The 18,029-nt window shown below is 33.4% G+C and overlaps 1 protein-coding gene across 1 annotated transcript in view; it reads right to left on the reverse strand.

The window, feature by feature from the left end:
* The window catches only part of LOC115239623, a 171,795-nt gene extending 155,741 nt beyond the window's left edge, over nt 1-16,054 (reverse strand). Inside the window, exon 1 of the mRNA XM_029814231.1 lies at nt 15,990-16,054. The gene's annotated coding sequence lies outside the window, so the exon portion shown is untranslated. The remainder of the gene's footprint in view (nt 1-15,989) is intronic.
* Nucleotides 16,055-18,029: the final 1,975 nt, after the last annotated feature.

An 18,029-nucleotide genomic window follows, 5' to 3' on the forward strand; every position in this document is an offset into this window, starting at 1 on the left:
ATTTATATTACAGTTTAAATTAACGAAGAATATTACTGTACTCCTGAGAGCAACTTCATTGCAATTATACGATTTTATGTTATGACAACAGTTTATTAAATCAAATAATTGTTGAAAGAGAGAGAGAGAGAGAGGGAGAGAGAATGAGAAAAAAATACACAATAAAAAAAATAATAATATATAAAATGTAAATATAATCAGTATTTAGATATTAATATTTAAATTTTACAATAATTTAATATTAATGTAAAGTCGTGTCTCTTTGCAAAATACAATATCTCCATTTAAAAAGACAAAATGAATGTATCATGCTCTTTCATTTATGATTCGAGAGACAGCGGTTCTTAACACTTCTCATTACGCCGCGCTTGTCCCGAAGATTCAACTGACAACTCAGAAACAATCTTAATGCCGCATAATTTCCTCTTTTTTTAATAAAGCGAGTGTCTTGGAATCAATATATTCACTTACGTCAGAGGTATTCTTGATAATTGAAATATTATCGGACTGCGTTCTGTCTGAACGAGAAGTTTCTCTCTCGTGTAAATTAAAAAGCAAAACAATACGATTCCACCAGGTATTCTTTATAATTCAAATATTTGGCATCGAACATTCTCGGGAAAATTCGTTGGTTCGCGAATCTATAAGGCAATAATTAGCCGGGTAATGCATTCGTCAAAGTGCACAAACTCAAGAATCATTTTCGAGGAAAAAAAATATCCCGGAACAAGGTAGCGTCCCAGATGACCCAGTTTATTATTATCCCTGTCTCGAACACGTACATATTTAATTTCGCTTCGACGATGAAGAGGTATGACATAAGATTTCTAGATGAACTCGTGAATGCGATACATATAAGTACGAGCACATATTTTAACGAGGATGCTGCCTCTTTTTCTTTGCGCGTCTTTTCTGAGAATTTTATTAAAGCGACGGCGTTTGGCTGTATTAAAACGAAGAACTTGGTCGACGGTGTAAGTCGGCTTTTATACAGAGTTGAGATTTCCATGAATTCCAATTACGATAGTAATCCTTAGTATATGTTCATCTGTCGTGTATAGTGTTTCTCTCGTTTCATTGCACTCCGACCGAGTTCTCTTGCTGTTGCTGATAAATTTAATTCTTAGTTGATGGTTTTAGTTCCTCTAAACTTTGGTAAAATTAGGGAAGCGAATTTAAAATTATCCGCTGATGCGGATTTCTACGCCTATGCGTAAAATATGATCAAATATATGCCATATATATGAAGCACACGCACACAAGATACGTTATATTTTTCTATATATGAACTTTAATGATCACAAACTGACTCTTTGAATTCTTTTGATTCTCCTTCTCGCGACGAAACGTAAAAGTACAAGGTTTCGAGTGAGTTTGACGGGAGAGAAAGAGAGAGAGAGAGAGAGAGAAAAAGAGAAAGGGGAAGAAAATGAAAAAGAACGCGAGAAAAAGCTATTAATTACTTCAATTCAGTCGACAACAAAGCGCTTCATACGTGTGTCGTAACGCGTTGTTGGACGAGCTTATCGTCGAGTTTGTTAGTTTCAATAGCGGTAAAATGGTGTGCAGTTACATCAAACTGGTATCAAAGTAACGTCACGTGGCTTGCGAAGCGCGCTCGAAATTTTAGCAAAGCAGCAAAGCAAAACGCTTTAATGTCAGGTTCCCAATTAGTGGCGGCGCGCGGCGAGGAGTATGATATTGAATCATTGTCAGTGTTTCGGCCTTTGGCATATCTTTCATTTCGCACATACGACCGCGAATGACGTATAACAAAACGTGACGCAATCATAATCGAATTGAGCCTCGGTAACTAACATCATTTTATTTAACAGCGAAGTATTAAGGGGGGAAACCAGTGTAACGACTTTTTGTAGAATTTTGTAAAATTTCACAAAAAGTAGTTCAAATTATATACTTTGTAATGTTAATAACGTGATTTGAAAAAAAAAACCTATTATTTTTTTAAACCTAACCAATTACCAGAAAAAAATCCTTAAAGATAGTCATTGGTTTCCCCCTTAATATTACCCGATCTGGCAGCAACGGAAAATTGCCTCGACTAATTAATCTTGATTGCCAATTTTTTCGTTTCAATAGTAGCTTTGCTACAATACGCGACTTTTATTCATAAACTATATTGACCCAATTTAAGCAGTAGCTCGTTATGGTACCATTATGGCCCTTCTTGTTACGATGCAGCTCTGTAATATTACGGCGCATTATTGCGCTTGTCAAAGAGTCACTGGTCCATCGCGAAGTTTATATAAGGTCGTTCATATAATGTCAACATCCAAGATTTATTACAAACTTAGTATACAAAATCGATTTTCCATAAATCAAAGAATATTGAACAAGTCACATCAATTAATATCATTTTTCGATAAAGTAGTTAGCTCTATAACTAAAATATATGGTTAAAAATATGCGCGGGGAAAACATTTCCGATTTTAATATATGATTTAGTATATTTAATAATTCTGAAAAGTTCGAGACTGTAATCGTCGGATTAAAACTTGTTCCGGCGCATAATTGTGGTACACGGTATTAACGAAATATGAAGCAGATAAATACGCGTTTAATTATAATTGCAAAGCAATCTTGCGCTAAATATTTGAAAACCGTGTATAGTTTGCACGTCGGCGTACGCGGGCCCAATTATGAGGCGGTTCCATTAGGTGGTAAATTCACGATGCGTGCTTTACAATGAAAATTATAATATTATGTCTCATAATATTACTTCTCTCGATTGGTTATATGAAAGTAGAAGTTTGCGAGATGCATCTCCATGATTTATATAAAATATATATGGAATTATTTGTGTGCTTTAAATATTTAATTCTTTTATTTTTTTAAATCTAATAACCAATTTTCACTGTTTGGTTGTTTTATGTTAATTATCTGTTCTAAAACTTGAACTCTAACATACTAAAACATTTTTTCCCTCTCTCCTGGAGTTTTTTAGAATTTCCATAAATCGATAAAATCGAGTAGAGAGCATTAACATTTCTTGTTTCTCCGAAAGATGCAAACTTCTGTCAAGAACGAGTTTCCAATTCTTTCAGTTGTCAACTTTCTGAAACTTGATCGAAATTTTACAAGACAACTTCTCGGGGGAACTTTTTTAAAATTCTTAATCCACGGTATCTTTTGAATATTATTTACTTTAAAAAACATAAGCAAAGAGTGTATTTAAAATTTTCTACAGAGAAAAAATATTAGTTATAAAAATAATATATTTCAAAAAGATTAAAGATATAATTTGTTTCGAAATGAGAATTCAAATTTAAGCTTTCAGCGAGAATTCAGAGAAAGCCCGCAATAATTTTTACTTGCATAAGTAAAAGTAAGTAACTTAAAGTAAACTTAAATATCCTCAATAAAATAATCAGCTTGAAACGCAATATTAGTTTCATCGTGTGCTATCATGACAGGCGATTCGATATCAATGTTTCAGATTCGTTTCATCCCTCCGTAATTTTTTACGTCGAGGGCAAAACTTCCCCGGAAATTGCCGCTTTCCTATCTCGGGAAAGGAGGAGTCGAATCTGGTTTGCCGGATTTTCGACGAGACAAGCTGTTAAAGTCACTTTCCTTTTCGTCGTCACAACGCACACATTTCGTGACAAATATCTCTACGTTTCATAATAAATTAGAATTGAATGATCATCGAGAATGTCACGTGCATAGCGATATTGCTGAAAAAATTTTACGCATGAAATCGTCCTCGATGAATCGACAAACATAAAACCCGTTTACAATCGTTTTTACGATCTCCCGATTAATCGAACGATAATTGCTTTCGCTAATAAATATTTTTCGTTTAAATAACGGGTTAAACGGTGAAATTGTTGCGATGGTGGTGGAATGGACGCCGTGTGCCACTTGTTGTTTCAATTAGCCGCAGAGTTGAAACTAGAACATTTTAATCAGCGTGTACACTGATTTAGTTCACTGACGAAGTTATTCCGCCGCTTAAACGGATGCGTGTATGTATGTGCATGTCTGTGGTAGGCATTGACATTTCTGCGTACACTGCACTGAGTTACACGGATGTGAAAAAGTTCACAAATGCACTATCGATACCGTAGACAACGTCAGGAATTTATGCGTTCGTAGTTCGAGAGTAATTATCGTAAGACGTAAAAGACTCATCACTTTATGCGTAGTTATTTTATGCATCGTTTGCGACAGCACATTTTATGATTACAAAGCGTGATATTATCACGCTAAACGGGCTTTTAAAATAGCATTATATGTAATTCAACAAATAAGAAATCTAAGCATATGTTTGTTCTCGCATAATTATTTACTTTGATATACGCGATATAAAATTTTACATCTTTATTTATCTCAAAAAATGAAAGAAAATTAAAATAAAGTAGTTAATTCAATATTTTTATCCAAATATTCAATCTTCAAAGTATGATGAGCTATTGTTGCTTCAGTCACACAAAGACTCCATTAAAAAATTTTTAATATTTTTCCTCTACTAAAATTTATTCCTTTCTCTCCAATATTCTTTCAGTCAATATTTCTTTTAAATCGGTCGAAGAATACACAAATTAACATTTCTTATATAAATGTTTAAAATTCGAATATATTCGTTTGTCAAGAATTATGGAAAAAACGATGATGCATTAGACGCATTAATGAACTGTCATAGTATAATTTCGGACAGTGATAAAACGAAATATTATTTTTTCGCTAATAAAAAAGCGGAGAATACAGTTTTTTAAATACTTTACGAGTTGCAATTTTGCAAGACGCGATATAATACCAATTTCTCGGATCGCGCATGCGCGATAATATGTTAGTATGTTAATATTTTATCGAAGCATGAGTGATTAAAATGAATTTTATTCAATTGTGGCCGTGCAGATTCGCGTTGCGAATAAACGATGTCCGTTTATATTGGCCTCGAACAAGTTGACGGAGATAATCGCGTGACATTGTGATTGGAGATTGTCGGTAATGGACGTGTTCGAAGTGTTTATTTGTCGTATTTACGTGCGATCATCGCGTTCGGTAACAATTACATCACTTCGTTTAGCCAAATTTGAGCAAATTATTTTATCGCGCCATTTTGTAAGAGAAATCGCTCGAGCTTTCTCGCAATTGCGATTACAACATCGTTAATATATTTTGCCTATCAATTTCTTGCTTTAATCTTATAAATATCTGAATGGATAAAGTGATAAAGAGATTACATTGATTAATACAAGGTTATCAGATAAGTTCATTACTTCCTTTATCTGTATATTCTTTAAATAATTTTCTTTCTCGGCGAAAGTTCAATTAGATTACCGTCCTTTTTTTTACAATTTTTAATATATTTATATATATAACAATTCTTTAATAAATTTTAAAATTAATTAAATTTAAGTCGTAATAATCGCAAAAGTTATTATAAATAATTTCCTCCATTCATTCGCTTCTTTATAGATTTAATTTACGGACATATATTTATCAATTAGTAAAACAGATTTAATATATCTGCAATATATACTCCATTTGATTTCTCGTTAATAAAACTGCAAAAATGGCTCAGTAGTTCCAAAGATTCTGCTAATTCTTAGAATTGTGAGTACGTGCTAATTATTCTTATTTTCTGCGATACGCGCAATATTCAGCCACGTGCAATATTCGATGATGTTATCTAGCAACGCCATTAGTGTAAAAACGAGATGAGTATAATTGTTCGCTGTAATTTCTTTCGCTCGAACTAGGACGTACATATTCTTCGTTCCGCTTATTGTTCTGCTACAACTCCTTTCGCACGATGAAGAGACGTGTAGCGAGAATTTATAATTACCGTCGCGGTGTTTTATCAAAGCGCCGATATTGACTACCCCTCCTAGTCCATCACCGTTAAAACCATTAATTGACGCTAAGTAGGTTAAACGAGAGGCGCTACAACAAGGCGAAATAAAAGTTAAATTTAATATTGTCCTTCGCAAAACTCGCGAGCTTCTCGCTAGCTGTTCATTTTTCCCTGTCTGTCCGCCTCGTCGGTCGTTATCGTGCCGTTACAAATCATTCACGCCGATCGTTAACCGTCATCGTCGGTTTATTAATTCCAAAACGTGTCGACCGACACCGCCCGTCGATAAATCACATTTCCTCTCGTTATTCGATTAGTGAGCTCTGCGCGGTTAATTAACGACTATCGAGTTATCGAAGAAAAAGAATCCGGTGGATCCGAGAGAATCTCATAAAGCCAAAATGTTCTAGCGATGATGATGTGATTCGCGAGATGCATAATTTAATTTGATTCTTTAAAAGTTGCGCATTCTTCGCGATAATTAAAAGTATAATCAAGTCGGTGAAAAAATTTTGATGCAAATAATTGCGCGTCTCATTGTAACCGGTTTTATTAGCAAAAAAAAAAAAAAAATTAAATGTTTCTGTGATATTCTTAATCATATAATATTACTTAATGTCATATTCTTGATTATATATAAAAAATGTCATAGAAACGAGTGATTTAAAAATTTTAACGATATAAAACCTGTCGTATTTATATATGATAAGTGAGATAATTTTTGATGTATTAAAGTATTTTCATTTTTTTATAAATCAAAGTTGAATCCGCAGATTTTTATCCATTGTTTGATATAACGAGCAGTTTTTTGATTATATTAAATTTGTTATGATACATTCAATATCGATAAAGAATAAATATAATTTAGTTTTACGAGGAGAAATTATCGTTGCAAACTTTCACAATATATGCGGCGTAGTTTCATAGTTTTTAAAGCCAGCTTATCGCGCGTGTTTTAAGTGTTTAACAAAACTTTCCAAGTTTTATACTATTATTTTATAGTTTTAGATAAAAAAAATACGCTAATTAAAGTTACGTGAAAATAAAAGAGACTTTCTGTTCATCTTGAAAAAATTTATCTTTCTTATTTTTTTTTATGTGTTTGCTCGAAAAGATTCCAAACGATTGTTGCAGGAATAAACTATGTTAATGCAATTAATTGCTTCTTTGATTTTTGATGGTGTTAAAATTGTTTCCTGAATTACTTTGCTCTCGAGATCTATACATTGTGTGCTCTTCCGTCTCGGAACGTTTTCTGAATTAATTGCTCTCAATATCTAAATCGTACGATTATTCTCTCCGAGATTGTAAATGACGCGGAAAAAGATAAACATTTTCTAGCGATACTTTTTTTGCTTCGAAAGCCAACTTCGAAAGCCGTGTAACAATCGAACACATGGATTACACAAGTGATTGAAAAACTTTGCGCCAGTTAAGCGCCTCCGAGTCTCTTTATCGATTGAATTTACGTTAATTTGAAATCCCATCTAAAGGTAACGCCGTAAGCTGTCCCTCTAACACGTCAAACGACGGAAACGGATTGAAATTGGGGTTGAACTTTCCGCGAGCTCAGATTTTCATGCCGTAAAAATGTGATCTGCGTATAATTATTCCCGACGATAAAGATACACTAAATTACTGATATTTCATACATACCTTAATAATTTATTAAATTTGATTATCTTATTGTGATACTTTTTCTCATAATCCTATAAATTCTAAGTTTCCGGCGTTTCATTTTTTTTTTGGAATCGTCGTAAATGTATATTATCGTGGTTACATCGCGCTTTAAGTCAGTATAATACACAACCAAGACAATTTCGAGAGAATTCCGAAGTGTGTGTTTACGTCACCGTGATAATGAGAACCACGCTCCGAAGGAACGGTGCTTTGATCTCGCATCGTCGATCAAAGAAAACTGCGACGACTCGCATTTCGGGCTCTCGCGAAGCGTACTCGCATTACGTAAATGCTTGTAACTCATTATCTTCCGAAGGATTACTTTCGAGGTTTGAGCGACATAAAATTGAACCTACAACACATTTATAATAAATATTATAAAATATATTTTCGTTGTTTGTAAGGAAGATCGCGATTACAATAAAATTCGCGACAGCGTGTAGTCTATTAAATTACAATCTATAATTAGAAATATATACACGATTATAAAAATTATTATAATTATAATATACGCGTGTCATCGATCGCGTGATTTATAGCGACGAAATTCATTTTAATGAACATTTATTGGATTTATTGTTTCATGCTGATTGCCGTACCATACAAGGTATGTGCAATATAATCTCTCATAGAAACGCATGTTTCATTCAGTCTATCGTCCTTTATGTACGCTGATACGCGCGTCAGACGCAAGCTTACGAACACTCGTGAATTGAGGCTGTTGTATCGTAAATAGCGTTGTATAACTGGAATCTGCGATAGTGGCGGGATATAGCGACGAGCCTAAACGGTCGATATCGCGAGGCGAAACCGGGGCACAATTCGCTTTTGCTTTTCACAGAGAACAATACCTCGGCCGGACCACCGTCGGATGCGACACCTGCGTACAACGCAACTTTGCTCAGGAAATCGAGTTTGTCTCGCCAGGTATAAAGTGCCGTTGTAGAAATACACGAGGGGAAAAATACTATATAAACGAATACGTATGAATATCCCTTTCGATTTCGATATCTTCACGAAATATCAGATTAATTTGAAATAAAAGCACATTTATCGATCAGGATATCTTTCATTCTAATATACTGAAAGTATAATAAAAATATATTTCGAAAAAAAAGGAAGAGAGAGAGAGAGAGAGAGAGAGAAAGTTTATGGTATTAAAAATATAAATAAATACCTGTTTTGTAAAAATTTTTCTTTACAGAAAAATCTAAATATATTTCTAACTTTTTCTATGTTTTTTTATTAATCTATATTTCTATATTTTTCTAATTTTTTTTACTTTTTATTTTTACTAGAAAATAAGCAGAATTTTTTAGAAAAATGTTTAAAATAATTTTCTATAGCTCTTTTTTATTAGTATAAGAATATTTGTCAATTGTCATCATCATTTCTTTGCATATTTTTATTTTATATATAAAAAGATATATTTATTTTTATTTATTTAGATAAAAAGATATATTTATTGTTATAAAAGGAGATCTTATAACAGATTTTGGCATATCTCTTGTAAAATTGAAATATCGAATTACCGTGTATAAAAGTCACAAAATTTCAGGATTTTAAATCTTTATACTCCTAAATCCGTTAAATCCATTAAACATAGATTTTTTAGAAATGTTTGTATTTTAAAATTCGTTTATCACAAAGCTATGTTTTTGCACTTAATGCTTTTTCGTTGTAAACCCGCAATATGTGCAGGTTTCTCATACGGAAAAAGCTCGAAATCATATTAAACGTTAACGCCCAATATTCACTGTGGACAAAAACAGGTCGACGCATTGATGCATCATACCCGTTAGTATGCATGCATGAGATTTTTTTGGGGAGATACATTTTTTCGGAACAAACTTTCAATTTGCCATAGAAAGTACGCTTCGGGCATTTGCTACAAGAAAATAGCTTGAAATAAATTCTTTTGAAATAGTTTTGCCTTTTTCCTACTCTTCATTATATCATTCACGATTCTTTCTTCTTCTGTATGTGTGCGCGTTTTTATCAATATTTCTATACTGAAGAATTATTTGTGTAAATATTTTATTTTATTGTAAAAAGATATTTTTACCGCAAAAAATAAGCACGTACTGCGACGAGAAAAGCATGGTACAAATCTAAATGTTGATTAAAAAATGTTCTAAATTTCTTTTCCATTTTATATATGAAACCGTACAAGAAGCAATAATTTATAATCAAATACGAGGGAATCTACAAATATATACGATTGATACTACACCACGGTGAAATCATTTATCATCTTTCTGCACTGTAAAGCATCCCGTGGACAAATGAAAAATCTCTGCGCAAATGTAACGTGACTTTCCTCAAACGCATTTCTCGGCATCTCCCATTTACAGTGATATTACTCTTCGTAGTCGCCTGATCGATATTTCCATATTCAGAAAAACGTCTGCGTGTATGTGTGCTCCCGGCTTAACTCGTTCCAAGTTGAAAAAAAAAAACATCACCTTTCATGTCGTTTTGCCAAACTAATCTATAAATTTATATTCAACGACAAAGGGGCCGCTCGCGCGAAGATCGTCGCTACGGGGTTCGCTGTGCAGGCCAATAAGGAATAAATTGTCGATATTCCGCGTGCCCTGCACTTCGTGATCGGCATATTCCCCTCGTCCTGCTGCTCTATCGCAGATCTCTGCTTACCCACCGGAGCGGATTCAGCAACGACACGTGCCACATGCCTTTATCGCGGCTGATTCGGCAGACCCCGATGTCGTCGCGGTACTATCTACGCATTTGCGTAAGCGCTCTAAAGAGACGATGAGGAAGCGGAGAGGAGCAATAAAAACGCGTCGTCGATTGCACTTTCCCTTTTCACATTGCTGTGATAAACAACATATTTTTCCCTCGTAGCAGCTTTAAAGTTATTGATCAAAGCGATAAAATAAGACGCGTCGTCGATTGCACTTTCCCTTTTCATTGCTGTGATAAACAACATATTTTTCCCTCGTAGCAGCTTTAAAGTTATTGATCAAAGCGATAAAATAATTCGTTTAAATTTCTCGTAAATAATATAGTACGCTTTAGGAAAATGATTTAAATTTTATATACAGGCTTTTTTGTAAATTTTTTGATCCAGATTAATTATTTATCTTGAGAAAATGATGCATAAGGGGCTGATGTAAGGAATTCCATTGTAAAAATATTTTCAACATAAAACTCTTTTACGTTTCATTCTCGGCAAGAATCGTCACATCATTTTTTAGCATTTCACACGGATATAATAATTTGTCGGAACGTTTCTTGAAGAGAGATGGAGCCGAGGCAGACGCCGACGTTACCCTTATGTACCTAACTGCTCATCTATCAAGCTAAAGTCCACTACCAACCGACTATGACGACATAATATTTTCCAGTCAATATTTGTCCGCGATTTTGCGTATTGATATGAAGAATCGGCGATGCACCACAGAAATAGCGAGTCAATATTGGCGACTTATTATGATACTTATCCGTTATATACAGGGTGGGTCCAAACGTTTCGGCCAGACTTTAAGATTTTATAAGATATTTAATTCTGAACAAAATGTTTGCTATAAACTAGATTCAAAAAATGCTTACTTAAAAAGTTAGCGCCCAAAAATCACGGTTATTTTATACATTGTTACAAATACCAGGGAAAGTATTTTAACAAAAAGCGTTTTTTAACAAAAAGTACCGAAACAAAAGTTGTAGAAAATTATTAAGTTTCATTTTCTTATTATTTCATTTTCTTTTCACCTTCTGCTCTTCTTTTCATCCTCCTATGGTGATTAATTTAAAAAAGGAAGAAAAGTAAAATTTTTTTAGTAGGATGATCAACAAGCAAAATAAACATTAAAAAATAGCTAAAACTATAACAGCATAAATGAAGAGTATTTTTAAAAAGCTCTACCATCGATAGCTGAAAAAACATTTTTTTCTACATTTGAAACTGGTTATCTCAAAATCTATGGAACGTACTACAATCATTTTGATCTCATTTGAAAGATAATTTAATTCTCTACAACTTTTGTTTCGGTACTTTTTGTTAAAAAATGCATATTTTCCCTGATATTTGTATAAATATATAAAATAACCGTGATTTCAGAGGTTTTTGGGCGCTAACTTTTTAAGGAAGCATTTTTCGACCCATGTTTACAGGAAATTTTTTGTTTAGAATTAAATTTCCTATAAAATCACAAAGTCTGAGTGGAACGGTTGGAGCCACCCTGTATATACCGTCGTTGTTGTCGTCAGCACAGCATCTTTTATTGCCTGTATATCGGTTTGCTGCGTTCATCTCAAACAATATAAATATCCGCCCCTCGGGAATAACTCGTGCACGTTGCGTAGTGAGCGCACTATCGGCGGAAATGCATAGCTCGCAAGCAGATAGAAGTGGATGAAATGCAACGATAAGCCGGACGGACCGCGAACAAATCGGAATAGTCACCGTTTTATCCATTTTGAGGATATAGAATCTATCGATGCGTCGATTCGATCTTGTTTACCGATATTACTCGGCACTATATCTCTTCACGATATAATGATACGATTTATCTTGAAGCGCGACCGATATAGTTTTGATTCCGCCGATCATCAATAATCGTCTAATGCTGAAATCACGATGTCACTTTACTAAAATCCGTGAAATTTTTTAATAAAAAAAGTTTTCATTTTTTTTTTTATTTCCTTAACTCTACCAGCATAATGAAGTCAAATATATATAATACATGCAGAGCAGATATTATATAAAATGTTGAATATGTGTTCAAGATTTATTCGCCTCTTTTATTTCACTAATATTTTTATAAAGCGAAATATTCGTTATTATAGAAAGCCACGAAAAATAGCATTCACATGACGTTTCGTCTATTAAAGTAAATATTATTTATTTATATTTTTTTATTGAGGCCACACGCATTGCGTACGCAAAAATTGAAATCGCTACTATGTGATAAAGATTGCGAATTTAATGAAATTACATTGAAAAAACAAGACCAACATATGGTTTTAATATAAAATTAAATACAGCAAAACGAAAATATTGAGATTAACAGAGAGATTCGATATTATTTAATAATTATTAATAGTAAATTATCTTAAATATCGGTATTTATGTTCGGAACAAAGCAGCTTGTTATTTTATATTCTATAGTGTGGTCTTTAGGCTCCAACGAAATAACAGACTCTTGAATGATCTTTTACAACGTTATAGCACGCGAGAGCCCGTTATTACCTTGTATTATTAGCTTAACCCTCATATAAAGCTCTCCCTGCGTCAATGGATTTTCGTCGAACAATTATTATCGGTAATCCATAGTGCGTTTTCTATACTGATGCATAATATATTCACCTGCCACAATATCCCGCGATATTCGCTCCAGGTTGACACGTGTATAATCAATTGTTCGTTGTAGAAGTTAGATTTAATGTTAGCAATTGCCTCTCTGTGATCTTGTGTATTTTAACCCCCCAATTATATTATGATAGCGTCGAAATCAATCCTAAACATAGATATTTTATGAGTATGAAATATCTCTTCTAGGTCATTGTTTTTTCTCGTATTTTTATTTTTTTCTTTTTATGCGTGACCTACTTTTTCTATTTGCCATAAAGATGAGAGTTATTAAAAACAGTTAATTTAACGCTTCATTTATACTTGTCACGGTTCGATAAATAATAATCGTGCTTTTCTTTCAACCCCACGACAAAGGTTTAATTGTAGTTATATATTATATTGTTATAGATATATTCTCTCTAAAATTTTAGAGATATTTGATAAATATTTTTCACATTTAAACTATATATGCAGATTATATGTATATCTAACATTTTATAACAGAATATTTCATATTTCTAAGTAACTATAACAGCTGCATACACAAGTGGATTTGGTAGTGCTGAGATATTTATCGTGAATCACATTTAGATATATATTATATATATGTTCAAGGGAGAACAACGTATATCATGAGGGGGTCCAAGCTTTCGATTCGTTTATATTACATAGAACGCCCCAAAAATCAGATGTTTTTTTAACCAATAGCTTTTATATAATTATCGATTAAAAATATTAAACACACTTTACGGACTAAATTTTAGAATAGCAAATAGACAACAAACACACACAAAACTATGTATTCTTTAATTAATTTGAAGTATCTTTTATTTTAACACGCTTTTTATTCGTGGTTCAAAAAATCGTATAATACTAAAAATTGTGAAGATAAATTTTTTTGCGAAAAAAAAAAAATTGAATTTTGATAGGAAATTAAAAAAAAAATGTGCAGTTAAAAGGACATCCGATGATTTTGGGACGCTCTCTGTAATACATACTTCGCGCACGATGCACGAGAGAATGTTCTCATGAATTTTAATAGACGGTATACATAGATAGATCTGATGAGTTTTAACGGAAGTAGGACTCGTGGTAGGCGACCAGCTGGCTCTCCTTTTCCGGCGGTGAAACAAGAGGACATCCGATACAGCGCCGTAACCGTAATCTCGCGCTCGTCTAACTTTGTTTCCTCGATCGTTCGAAACTTCCGACAATCGCGAATCCGGTCTGCCGAAACGGAAGTCCTTATTTCTTCCTTTTCTTTCGAGACACGGCCGCTGTAGCGCGACGATACCTCGGATGATACCACTCTACCATAATTGACCAAATCGTCTGCGCGACACGATTCTACGGAACGTAACATGTTGCGAAGAGGGAATTCTCTTAATCTTGTTTCGATCGTGATTTTTGTTTCATTCTTGTGAAACTTGATCATACCGTGATACATATTGTTTTTAAATTTTCTCTTTTTATTAACTAAATCTCTCTCCAATATCTTGTATAATTAACTTTTTCCAATCCTCGCAAAACTAGCGTGACTTTTATTTGCATATCATTTGAAAATAACCAGAATTCTGGAATCTCGAATTTTGAATCATGGTGGTTTTCTCGGTAAAAGTGTCACAAAAAATGTCACGTTACATTATTATAACAAATAAATTTTTAAATTTCTTTCTCGTATTTTACATCGTATTTGATATTTTATTTTTCATAATATAAGTCGATTCTTTTTTATTTTGTTACTCAAAATTAAAATATGTAAAGTATCGCAAAATTGTAAAGTATGATTATTTCTACTGTGTTAAAAAATAATTTTTGAAGAATAAAAAACACGATTGAGAAATTCAAAATCCTTTGGATTTGACAAAAAAAAAAAATGCCAAATATATGGCTATTTATATTTTATAAAATAAAACTAGTTTACGGATCGTTAACTCGACTTCGAAAAAAATTTCCATAAAGACTTTATTACTAACTTTACTTGAGTTTAGCTTGCGGAATAACGACATCGATAACAGCTTAAGATCTATAAACTTTAAGTACATCTATCATCATGATTTAGAAAGGTACTTTCCAAATAAGATTTACATAAGATTTAAACCTGAAAAATGTTATATTTTTATAATGATAAATTATACGAAACTTCACGCAGCATCTTTCGCTTCAAACTGTTATTTAATTCTAAACTTGGCAAAATTTTTTAAGTAAGTATAAAAAAAAAATTAAGAGATTTAATATATTAAAACGGTAAAAATAATACGCGCGCATAAATACTTCTTTATTCACATTATTATTTCAAGATATTATTTTATTTCAAGATATTCTTTATAGAAATGGAGATAACACGGGTTGGAAATTATTTTAATGTAGCTTACGTAAATTTTAAGAATCGTCTCTCATATACAATGATAAATGATACGAAAGTATTTTACACAGCACTGTAAGATTGCTTTGGCGATAAAGCGAAACGATTTGCCGCCAATAAAAATCAGCAGCAAATCCCAACCAAGGAAACGAAGCTTTACGACTCGCACTTTATTTGCTCTCTCTCTTTCTCTCTCTTCCTCCTTATATATATAATCCTGAACTTCTAAAATTAGTTTTCAAATTTTGTTTCCTAATGATAACAAATAACATGATTATTTCACATAACCACGACTCAGCGCGCAAACTTAAGGATTATCGCAATAGCGGTAAACCCGGATCAAGGAAACGAAAGATTTTATAAATCACACATTATCCGCATTTTCTAAAATCATTCTCTGCAATTGTTTTCGTTGTTCCGACAATCGTGAGCGACACAAAGCGCGTTTTACGCGACGTCTTCCAGTTGGGCGCGTAAACTGACCAGAAAACTTTGCCGGCGCGTACCACGGGACCTTTTCGCAGAGATAAAATTGAGAGATAAAATCGCGACGATGAGTGGTAGAAGACGTGAAGTTGAGGAAGAAGAAAAAGATAAAAAAGAGAGAGAGAGAGAGAGAGAGTGAGAGAGAAAGGGAACGGTGAAAAGTTGAACGAGACAAGATAAAAAGAGAAAGATAGTTAAATGAATCGTCGAGGAGAGGACACATCGTAAGAGACGGAAAGAGAAAAAGAGAAAGAGAGAACTTAGCAGGGAAGGTAGAATAAAACGAGAGAGATCGGCGAGTTTGCAAATTTACTCACGATTGTGTGGTACGTTTTGGCGGTGCGGCAGGACTGTCGTCGCCGAGGGTGGAAAAGCACGTCGGATCCCCCGCGAAAGAGCCTCACTCCTATCCCGGTTCTCATCGCGCAGACGTGCCTTCCATCCCCTCTGCGTTTACGTGTACACACGACCGGAGAGCGAGCTACGGTGCGCGCGGGAATGAGGGGGAGGGAACGAGCGTGGACTATAGGGGCGCAAGGCAGGTGGAGGCCGACGAAGGGATGAGGCTCTCTTCTCGGGACTGCGATAGGGAGACATGTTTAGGGATATGTTTCCGGTATAACAAGAGTTCGTGCGACGTTGAAATAAATCGATCCATAATCCTATGATATCTCGCTGCAAGTATTGCCCATTTTATCCACCATAAAATTGAAAAAACTTCTTTGGAATTGCATAGTTTTTTTTTTCGAGTTATTTCTCTTTTTAAGAGAATATGGAAAACAAAATTTCTGATTGCTTATTATAAGATTACATTAGAATTGCAAAGAATTAAATTCTGCTTTTTTTATAATCGTATCTTGCCATAATTTCGATGCAAGTATTGCCCATTTTATCCACCATAAAATTGAAAAAATTTCTTTGCAATTGCATAGTTTTCTTTAAATTTTTTTATGAGAATAGGAAAACAAAAAATTTCTGATTGCTTATTATAAGATTGCATTAGAATTACAAAAAATTAAAGTCTGCTTTTTCCATAATTGTATCTTGCTATAATCGATCTCAAGTTCTATTTCTTTGAAGGCTTTTCATATTGCTAGTCTTGTCATGTTTCAATTATTGATATAACAATTTAGAAAAGAAATTTTTATGTTCCCTTGCGAGCAAAAATAAATTTTTTTTAAATATTTTACTCGCAATTAAACGCGGAAAAATGTAATACAAGTAATCATCCATAATGTAAAGCTTCTTATCATTTTCTTGACGTTCAAGATTGAGAATATGATTTGTGGATATTGAAGAGCCAGTTTTGCGGTACACCTATAAATATTTAAAGCGGAGGCATCTCGTTAAATAATGCCCGTCATTACTTCCTTTCTTTGTATACACGATTCTTCTATATTATATTCTGTATAGGAAATGATTGAAAGATGGCTGATTAGATTTCATGTATCACATAAATATTTCAGGGTTAATATTTGACTTTAAATATCGACTTTGTAATTAACCCCCGAATTTATCTGAAGGAAATTTTCGAAAATTTTACCAAAAGTTTTTTAACTACCGATTAAAGGCCGTTATCTTGAGTTCTTCGGAACATTTATTCGCAATATGTTTTCATGAGAATTACATTTAAACGTACCATCTGTGATAAGACAACGTAATGAAAAAGTTACTGCGGGAATTTATATGTTTGATTCTTCTAACAATGAATTGCGTTGATTGAAAATAATTGTGTATATGCTCTATGCGTTTGCCATGTTTCTCGATCAATGAAATGTAAATTGGCGAGGAATATGAAACATTCCTCGCCTTCTATTACACACTGATTTGCGTGCGCACAATGCACGCAGTGCTAAACATTACGTCACGAATTCACGGCACAATCCCTTGAAACCTATTCTGTTAAAAATATTTCATATTTAACCGTCTCGATTCGCATGCGTCACATTTCGATATCTTTTTGCACATTCGACTATAAACAGCGAAAAATATATATATATTCATTTAATTATCTGTATGTCAAGGAGAGAAATTCGAGGGTGAAGAATTAATATCGCGTAAAGTAAGCAAATATTTGATCACATTAATTGTATAACGATATTACATTTGCCGAACAATATTACATTCGCTGTCTATATTACATGCGCGCGATACTTTATATAAAATGTATCGAATGTATTACGTCGACAATTAATAGTATGACCTGATACCCGTATTTACATTTTGCTTTTTACATTTGTTTCGACGCACAAAGTTCAAAAGGGCACGATATTGTTGCAGGTAAATGAGGTTAGCATTTTCTTTGACACATATATATAATAATATAGACAAAATATAATTCATATATATTATTTTGG

This window comes from Formica exsecta, unplaced genomic scaffold (genome assembly GCF_003651465.1).
Source record: "Formica exsecta isolate Colony F162 unplaced genomic scaffold, ASM365146v1 scaffold391, whole genome shotgun sequence".
Classification (NCBI taxonomy): Eukaryota; Metazoa; Arthropoda; class Insecta; order Hymenoptera; family Formicidae; genus Formica; species Formica exsecta.